Raw genomic sequence first — 10263 nt, 5'->3', positions numbered from 1 at the left:
AAAGAACTGGCAACAAATAAATGTCAATTATGTCCCCCCAAAAAGGAAACCATATGCAAATACAGGTAGCTCAAAACTATCTGTTGCAGAAGAGCTTCCCCATGATGAGAAAAGTGGCCACCAGGATCTACATTTCCAGTTCTTGCTCTGGGAATTGTGTGCCAAAGGAGTCCCTGACAGTCTTAGAGGCAAAGGGGGGCTGATATCACAAAGCTAGCTTTCCTCTGCACTGTGTGATGAGAACCTATCTTTCAGGCCTGGGGAAAGTGCCAGAGCTGGTCTGAATGTATTTAGAATGAATCTTCTTAATGATCTGTCAAGTTCAGTGAAATTGCCAGACCTGGGCTTTAATAACTTCCTGGTTTTTAGTACCTGAGCCTATAAAGATGATATACAGGCCACAGAGGATGGAGAGTGGCCAGGGGTTGGTGAAAAGGCGGGGTCAGGGGAGTTGGAGCTGCCATCAGAATATGTGGCATGTGTAAACTTATCCATCTGGGTCTCTTGATTGCACACCTGTTTTTGCAGAGGGAGACAAGGGGATGGGGAGGGGAGAGGTGAAGCAACTACGGACTTAATTAGGAAATAGACAAAGCTTGAATATGGAAGCCCTCTGGCCTGCCTTTTTACAAAGCTTCCCAAATCCCGCCTTCTCTTGTTCCCATACTCACTCCATTCTCATCCTCTTTCCAATCTATCCTACTTTCTTCTCTCAAAGGCACTGCTCTATCAGTTGTCTTATAAGTCACAGTATTTTAGGACTCGGTGATGTTTCAGAGTTATAAGGGCCAGCAGTCCAGACCCTTCCTTTTATAGATAGGGAATCTGAGACCTCAAAATGGACTGACTTCAGTTACATTGCCCAGCTGGTCAGTCACAGACCCAGGACTGGGTCTCTTGACCTCAGGTGATGCTCTTTCCAGTACTTGAGTGGGAATTAATCTCTGTTAAAGGCTTGAGACATTATCATCACCCTGAGACTCTTGAAGAAAAAACATAATAATAGAGGTGCAAAAGGATGAAAGTATAATCAAGAAATTTCAGGTTCCAAATATAGGCAAGCAGAGAAGACATTTATGGAGTGAGGAGACCTCCAATATCTCTCAAATTAAGCTCTGTCCACTCTCTCCTATTCTGTCCGGAGAAGAGGGGATCTTTTTAAATGAGAGAGCACCCAAATCTGCCTATTGTGAAAGAGGGGCCATCTTTTCAGAAGTTCAGTATGCACCAACACTTTGAGGGTTCTGAGCCATTATAGAAGTCCCATACTGGCAAATTCTACCATAGCAAATATGATTTGGGGAAATCATATTTTCAAAACTATTTTGAAATGTTAAGGGAGATTTCCCCCTTCAACTCCCATTCCTTATATTCCTAGTCACCCCCATCCTCCCATTCATTCAGATGAGGCATTTCATGCTGTTGCCTTAGTGAATGGCTAACCCATCAGTATTCAGTTAAAACAAAGAGTCTAGGTCTTGGGGGCCTAAATAATGAGTGAGGGCAAAATGCCTAGCCACAGCCTGGACAAGACCTTTTAGAACTGGAGAGAGGAAGACAGTTGTAGAGAAGAGAGGAAAATTTAGAAAATAACATTTCTTTGGGCTCTGCACCTTGTTCACACTTTGCTGAGCTCTGGGGGCAAAAAAGTCCTATAGATAAGTTTGGCGTTCTGCCCAGAGAGACAAACTATGGTGTTATGTTGGTTAACTAACGTTGCATAACAAAGTACCCCAAACTATGAGCATTTACTTAACTCATGCATCTGTGGATTGGCTGGGAACTGGATGAAGCTGATTTGTCTTAGCTTGGTGGTTCTGCTGATCTCAGCTGGGCTTGTTTACTCACATGTCTGGGTGTTGGCTGGGGATCAGATGATCTAAACTGGACTCAGTGGAGAAGCTTGGCTCTGCCCCATATGTTTCTCATCCTCCTCAGCCCAGTGGTCTAGCCTGGGTATATTCTTCTCAGAGTGTAAGAGATTGAGTGGAAACATGCACAGCCTCTTCAAGCCTATGCTTGGAACTGACACACTGTCCTTTTTATCTCATTCAATTCAAGGAAAGTCATGAGACCAAATCACAAATAAAGTACAGAGAAATATGATCGACTAAAGGAACTGCAAAGTCACTTGGCAAAAGATGTGACTACTGGGAGATATGAAGAATTAGGTCAGTCATGCAGCTTGACCAGACTCCCCTTTTGTGAGTAGAACCCAAAGAAAGGGCAAGACCTCAGCATGTCACAGGAGCAAATAGTTGTATTATTTGTCTAGAAGATGGATGGGCTTTAAATAGTTTTACCATTTACTCATACCCCATAGGAATATTTTTCTGTGATGTTGGCCATAGCATGGATGTGACACAAAGAGACTCTTAAATGGTTATAGCCTTGTAATGACTCACTGAATTAAGGGGTGAGGACCTCATGGAATGAGGATAGTCACAATGTGTGCCCATATGATTGTATGACAACCAAAGACTTGTTGCCCTCTTGCTCCAAAGCCTTGGCACTATGACAACTTTCTGGGACTCAGATGGACTCTCTAGAAAAGAGGATGTGTACATGTGCACGTGTGTGTGGTTAGCTAGGGGGTTGGGGAGGCGCGGATCCCAAACTGGCTAAAATTAAATATTTTTAAACTTTGACATATACTAGAACATCTCACGATTCACCAGTTTTTAAGGCTCACCGAATAATTCATTTGAGTGCTACAGCAACAAAGTCTTCCAAATAATATAGACCAGCACTATCCAGCAGAAATATAATGTGAGCCACATGTGTAATTTTAAGTTTTCCAGCAGCCACATTAAAAATGTAAAAAGAGACAGGTGAAATTAATTTTAATAGTATATTTTTATTTAACTCAATATATCCAAAATATTGTTTTTACCATTAATTGGAATTGGAGATTGAAATAGAAATTAAATTTAAAAGCACGTTTCTAGCATACCTGAGTTTCTGGTTTGCAATTGATCCCAGCTTTCCCTGCTCTTTAGTTTATCCACAAGTTCTGTTTTCTGATGAAGTCATTGCTTTCTTAGATCTCTTTATTTACAACATCAGCACTAGTAGTTGGCTTTCTTGTTACTAGGCAGTATTTTTCTTTTATAACTCCATGAGAGTTACTGAATACAGAGCAGAAGTGGTGGCCTTGAGAGGCTGAGCTAGGTGATCCATTAGGCTCACCCACTAAATGACTTGAGCCAGAACACCAGCTTTGTGACCCATGATTCAAATTCCGGCTGAATGGCCCTAAGAGTTATTCCACACTCTGGACTTTCTGGATTGCCCTCAAATATTAAATCCAGAAAATTCAAGAGTCTAATGTGCCATTTTTCTCCTTTGAGCCATCTCCCAAACCTCTTCACTTCCCCCATCCCCTTCACAATGAAGAAATTCAGGGGTAGGTTGGGAAGACTTCAATGAGTATTGAAATATTGTTCCTTTTTTCCCTTCTTAAGGATGTTCTCAGTGCTAACATCAACACAATTTCTAATGTGTTAATGCTAATATATCCTAATAAAGGAATCAAAAAATGGAATAAAACATTTCTTTGGACATTCTTTGTTTTCAAGTTTGTGAACAAGCTATCCTGTTTCACTCCTGGGATCACCAGGGTTGCCTTTTCTCCAACTCAAAAAGAAAAAGATATTGGTTTAGTTATAGATGGCATCACTTACTATCAGGGGGTAGGTCTGCTGAATTTAGTAGTTTCCTTGGCCATGGCAAAACTCAGGGTAGGTAATGTACAGATAAAGGAAGAAGATGTGAACAATCAAACAGATCTTGTCTCTTTGTCCATTAGCTTATTCAAATCTTAAAAAGACCCTTTTAAGGGGGTCTTTAGGAGGGGGTCTTAAAAAGACACTTTTAACATGATGGGAATCCCCTGGCGTTCCAGTGGTTGGGACTCTGTGCTTCCACTGCTGGGGGCCCGGGTTCGATCCCTGGTCAGGAAACTAGGATCCTGCAGGCCATGCAGTGCGGCCAAAAAACAAAAAACAACACAACAACAAAAACAGCAAAAAGGTGAAGGGACAAAATTCTCTTTTAACAGCAACATTTACTCACCATTCGCACACTCAGGCAAGTTTCCTTCTAATAGAGTTGGCTGCCTTAGAACTTTGTAGGGAGACACCTACCTGCACAGGCTACGTGGACACCTGAGTAAGTCCTTGTGGTAATAGTCATCCATCATTCCTGTTGGGAGGTCACCAGGCAAGGCTGCTACAGGTGGAACAGTTTTCCCCTTTCTTAGAGACTGGCTTTGATGGCAGGACTCATATGCCTACTATGAGTTCTCTGTTGAGTAAAAGTGGGCCAGTTGCCTGGCAAAGACCTCAGTCCAACATGGCCACTGGGCTCTCAGACCACACTCCTTGCATGTATATTGGGATGTGTAGTGGGAATGGAAGAGAGGCTTTCTGGAAAACTCTCCAGTATCAGATCAAGCCACAGCAAACCACTCCAGATTGAGGTGTTCCATTTCTCGCCTCCCTCCAAGTCCTCACGGTGCCCCAACAGGAAAAACACACACATTCTCTCTCTCTTGCAATTTCACTCACAATTGTGAACAACCCAAATCATGAGCACCTGGGGGAAAACCCCTCAATCTTAAAAACAAAACAAAAACAAAACAAACCTAAGACCATTCTCTTCTCTCCTAGAAGAAAAATATTTATTTCCTTCTGGAGGGAATAAATAGGGAGCAGTTAGGGAGGGAGCGGATTGCTCTTTTCTCATGACTAGGTTGTGCCACTATTAATGAAACGAAAATAAAGGAAGAAAATCCCCCAAAGTTGGGTTTTCATAGTGAAACAGTTTGGGTGGTCGTATCCTGCTGTGTTCCTTTTATGGAACTAAAATTGAAGTTCTCTGGTTCCTTGTTTACCCGAGATCCCACAGGGAATAAGTAGCAAAATGTGGATTAAAAATTGGGGATCTTCTGATTCTAACAGTCATGATATTTCCATTGTACCAGAGCATATAGCTTTCAGGTCTGGCTCTAACTAATAAGTGCAAATTGTGAGCAAAAGAGAAAAAAGGCCATTTAAATTTAACGCTGAGACTCACTCGATACAGACACGGAGTGTGCTGTGCAGGAAGAAATAAATCTGCTTGTCCTCTTTGTTCCTTACTGATGCCCCCTCCTCCCACATGAATGCTCACCCAGAGGTCAGGCCACGGTTGGATTTGGGAGGGTTAAGGGGTGTTAACAAAAATGCTCAAGAAAAGATGGATTCCAATTTCATTAGCGCTCAGCCTGAAAACACTTTCCTTCCTTTGAGGGAAGCAAAGATCAAGTGAAAGACAGTTGAGAGACACTTCACTTGTTGCCTGGAAGCTAATGGACCATGAGAGGAAGGATGTTCACACAACTCTAGATGCAGCCAAAGAAGGTGCGCTTATCTGCTGCTTGATGATTACAAATGTCTTTCTTTTATTATTTTATTTTATTTTAGGCCCTGCCGCACGGCATGTGGGATCTTAGTTCCCTGAACAGGGATTGAACCCGTGCCCTCTGCAGTGGAAGCAGAGAGTCCTAACCACTGGACCACCAGGGAAGTCCCAAAATGTCTTTCTTTTAAAACACACTTTGTCTATGTGACCAAGTCAGGAATTTCAGAAACCGGTTCCCTCCTTTTCTTCCAGCCTCCAGCTTTAGGCATGGGATTGATTGATTAATGGATTCATTTAATGGACAATAATTTATTAGCTCAGGAAGGAATTTCAGAAGTCAGTATGAGACCCTCCATCTCCCAGCTTGGTTCTTATTAGAGTCAGGCTCAGGGCTGATTGACTGACATACTCATTCATTTATTCACTTGTTTTACAAATTGGCAAGTTTGTGTCCTTGGCATTGTACTAGGTTAACGCTTCCAAATATGTGGTTTGTATAACTCTTTTTTTGTTACTTCTTTTTTTTAAATTTTACTTATTTATTTTTGGCTGTGTTGGGTCTTCGTTTTTCTGTGCAAGGGCTTTCTCTAGTTGTGGCAAGTGGGGGCCACTCTTCATCGCGGTGCACGGGCCTCTCACTATCGCGGCCTCTCTTGTTGCGGAGCACAGGCTCCAGACGTGCAGGCTCAGTAGTTGTGGCTCACGGGCCTAGTTGCTCCATGGCATGTGGGATCTTCCCAGACCAGGGCTCAAACCCATGTCCCCTGCATTAGCAGGCAGATTCTCAACCACTGCACCACCAGGGAAGCCCTGTATAACTCTTTTTTAACATAACACTAAGCTGAACATTATTTATTAACAGGGTATTAACTATGTTAGAAAATTGTAGAACTATCACATCAAATTTAGAATTCACGGTTATTATTTCTTAGAAGGTAGCAAAAATAGATAACTAAAAGAGGGTACATTTAAAGAAAAAATTGAACAGTAATAGAGATGAGAGTACATGTCTGCCCATCAAATTGTGAGCCTTCACCATGTCTGTATTCTCCACGGTACCTAGCGCAGTGCCTGGCATAAAATAGGTGCTCAATAAATGTTTCTTGAGTAGACTGAGTTCCTATGCCTGGCAAACATACCGCTGAGCTGGAGGGTCTCTTTGTTTAGTAGATCTGACTTTCCTCTCTGGCTTGTCACTGATCTCAAATTTGGAGCTGGGAACATTAGCTTACATTTTCTGTAAGAAGCATCAGAAGTTTAAAAGCTAACAAAAATAATAGTGGTGGTGATGATGATAATGAGATTTATTGAATGCTTCCTATTTTCTAGGCATCGTTCTAGGTGGGAACACATATCTCTTAATTTCTCATCTTCACTATGACTGTGATATGGGTTTCTGTTTACAGATGGGAAAATAGACACTTGTTGGGGAGAGGTGTTAATATCACTCAGCTGCCTGTGCCAGAGCAAGAAAAGGAATCCTTGTGTGTCTGACACCAAAGGTATTTGAATCTTCTGTGCAACACTGTCCATTGAGACTTTTTTCTCAAATGTGGTTAACAAAGCCATCCAAATGCTAATTTGTGCATCACTTATCTGATTACAGATCAGGACTGACTGCATCAGAATGGCAGTTCAAAATGGCTGAATTACCTCCCTGCTATAGTTGGGAAGATAGGAAATTGTGCTCATGCAGCCATCAAGCCTTCCAATTATATTTTTTCACTTCATTCCACAAGAAAAAAGAAAAAAAAAAATCCAGTCAGCCTTGAGCTCTCTTGGAAAAATCTTTGAACTGTGGATTTTACATTAAAGCTACATCTTGTAACTGAAGGGTGGGGCAATGGGAGAGGAAGGAGTGAGTGAAGATGCAAAGGTTTGTTAAAATGGGATCATGTGACCATCTGTTTGCCTGCAAGGTAAGAAAAAAGGTAATTTAGAACTCTGTCCTTCTCCAAATTGTAATGACTTTGTGCTTGCATTTCTCTGTTATCCCAAGAGAGGGATAGTAAATGTTGTGATCTTTCAGTAGGGCTCTGCAGGACATCCCTTGTCTACTAACCACTTCAAATCATCTCAAGCCTTTTATTCCAGCCATTGTGTGACAACCTGTTCTGCAGGCTGAGACCTGCTTCATGTAGGGGCAACCCAAGTGCTCCCCTCTCGTACTTCTTGCCATGGACCCCTCTGACTTAATGATGTCAGCCTCCTATGGGAGGATGCAACTCTCAAATGCAAGGGAGTCAATGCTCCCATAGTGCCCCTCATGATGAATTCGAGACAGAAACTGATAAATAAAATACTCCTCTTTTACTTTCCTGGAGGATGGTTCTGATATGCACTTTGGTATGTGTCTAGGAAGGTTCTGGGGAAGCTAGTAACCAGTCGCCCATCGTGGTGGCCAACTCAAAACACATCTTTGTGTTGGTCTTCCCTTTTTTCCTATTTCACTCCCCCTGTCCCTTGCTTCTTCCTGCTCTTAGGGATAATGTTTCCAAATAAACTATACACAGGTAATAAAACTTTGCTTTAGGCTCTTTCATGGGGCAACTCACACAAAGAAAGATTCTAAGAGTAATAATAATGAATAACTCAAATTTGCATAGCATTTTATAATCCACTAAGCTTTTCCACACAGTACCCCTTGTAGCTGCACAACAACGAATTATACATTCATATGCATACATGTGTGGTATGTAGGACATGGATTATTATGGTTCTCATGTCCTAGATGAGACAACTGAGATTCCAAGAGGTGAAGCACTTTACTCAAGGGCATCCAAAAGGCAACGGTAGAGCTAGAACCAGAATATTGTCTCTGGAGCTCTTAGTCCAGTGTTCTTTCTAATTTGACCTCATTCAGAGTCCTGGGACCATGTGTCTAGGATTTTGCAAACTGGAGCAGTATTCCAGAATTTTACTTTACTAGATTTCAATTGCCAGTATATTAAAGTTCACAGTATGTATCAATGAAATTAATCACCCAAATGATTAAACATTTGGGTGTTAAATGCATTGATATATTTCCAGAAAGTTTTCTTGAGTAAGTGCTCAGTTCTTTCCCTTCTGTAGGCTCTGGTTTGAGGCCAGCCTGCTGCATAAGCAGCCTCCCTCCTCAGAAAAACAGTAGGAGGAAAGTATGATTCTAAATATAGCTACCATTTATTGAGAGCCAGCCAGGCTCTGAATGCTTTTTGTGGTTATCCTAATTAATTCTTAAAGATCCTGTGAGGCAGTACCATGAATATGTCCATTTTGAGATATGTGCACGGGGAAGTTAACTAACTTACAGGGTCACACAGCTAGTAAGTGGTGTAAGTCAGCGTTTGAACTCAGGCTGTTAGACTCCAGAGCCCGCTCTCTTAAATATTATACTGCCTGGGTGAAAAAGTGTGTTTAGTATTGCTCATTTTGTCATTTTGTATTAAATGATAACCCTACGGGCCAGTTCTTCTGAGTCTGGGAGAGGTTTGTGAGAGAATACGTCTTTTGCTAGAATCCACTTCATCGACTCTGTTCTATAAAATATAGAATGTCATAACTAAACTGAAGTTATTCTGTCAAAAACACTAACAAAGAACCCAAACTTTGGGTAACAAAGAACCAAAGAGGAGGGTTAGTTGAGAAATGCTCAAATGTATAGAGTTTCTTATAGGTGATAGTATCTGCTTTTATGAGAAAATATAGACATTGTGTTAAGAGATTAGTTCATCTCCTTTGAATCCTCATTAATGTGTATTAGAAGTTATTTCTAAAAAGGCTAATCATTTTTGGCTTTAAAAATTAAGCATCAAACTTCTAACGAACTAAAGTTTAAAAATTAAATGTAATTTTAGATTACACTTGTAATCTAATTTTGGATTAAATTTGCATTTTTCCATTGCATTACATTGGATACTCCACTGGATTACAATAGGTAAGAATTGTAGGATAGAGAAAATAGTAGAAAGTATATATGTATATATATATATAGGCATACCTTGGAGACATTGTGGGTTCAGTTCCAGACCACTGCAATAAAGTGAATATCACAATAAAGTGAGAATTTTTTGGTTTTCCAGTGCATGTAAAAGTTATGTTTACACTATACTGTAGTGTATTAAGTGTGCAATAGTATTATGTCTAAAAAAAATACACATAACTTAACTAAAAGTAATGCTGTTGGAAAAATGGTGCCGTAGACTTGCTCAGTGCAGGGTTGCCACAAACTTCTAATTTGTATGAAACACAGTATCTGTGAAGTGCAATAAAGCTATATATATATATATTTATATATATATATAAAAACTCCAGGCACATTCTAAGTATTGAAGATCAGTGATCCTCGAACAGAGTTGGGAAAGAGGTAAATCAGAATCACATGGTAGACGGTGGCTCAAGGTGATTATACCAATTTGTAATTTTTTTCAGTCACGTGAGGGAGTTTCTATAGCTTCTGTAATGCTGGTGTTACCCAGACTATATAATTTTTCAAATCTGATAAATATGAAATGGTTCTCATCTCCATTCTAATATGGAATGTCTTAAATTAAGGAGTTTGTTTATAAAGTACCCTTTAATCTTGATAGCTTTATTGGTACTCCCACTTCTTTCCTTACATCCTGTCTGCCACTTAGGCTAAGCCGTGAGAGTTGGTGTCACATGAGAGAAGAGAGGAAGGGCTGCCTGGGCAGCAATGCCCACAAAGTAAGAATGAAGGGAGGTATGATGTACAAGTAATTTCTACCCAATAAGAAGGGGAGGTAGAAGCCTTTCTTATAGAGATTAGAGGGGACAGAGCAGAGAGGACAGAAACTCCTCCACTCCACTACTTCCTCAATCATTAATGGCATGGGGTCACCTAATATGATGCTACTTAAT

The 10263-nt window shown here is 40.7% G+C and overlaps 1 non-coding gene across 1 annotated transcript; it reads right to left on the bottom strand.

Moving 5' to 3' along the window:
* Positions 1-5494: 5494 nt before the first annotated feature.
* On the bottom strand, positions 5495-5567 carry TRNAW-CCA (transfer RNA tryptophan (anticodon CCA)). The gene has a single exon. It is a non-coding gene; the product is annotated as a tRNA-Trp (tRNA).
* Between the last annotated feature and the right edge of the window lie 4696 nt (positions 5568-10263).

Source organism: Eschrichtius robustus, chromosome 11 (genome assembly GCF_028021215.1).
Source record: "Eschrichtius robustus isolate mEscRob2 chromosome 11, mEscRob2.pri, whole genome shotgun sequence".
In the NCBI taxonomy this organism is placed as follows: Eukaryota; Metazoa; Chordata; class Mammalia; order Artiodactyla; family Eschrichtiidae; genus Eschrichtius; species Eschrichtius robustus.
Note: the sequence above shows the minus strand (reverse complement) of the source record. Positions and strands in the feature narration are given on the sequence as shown.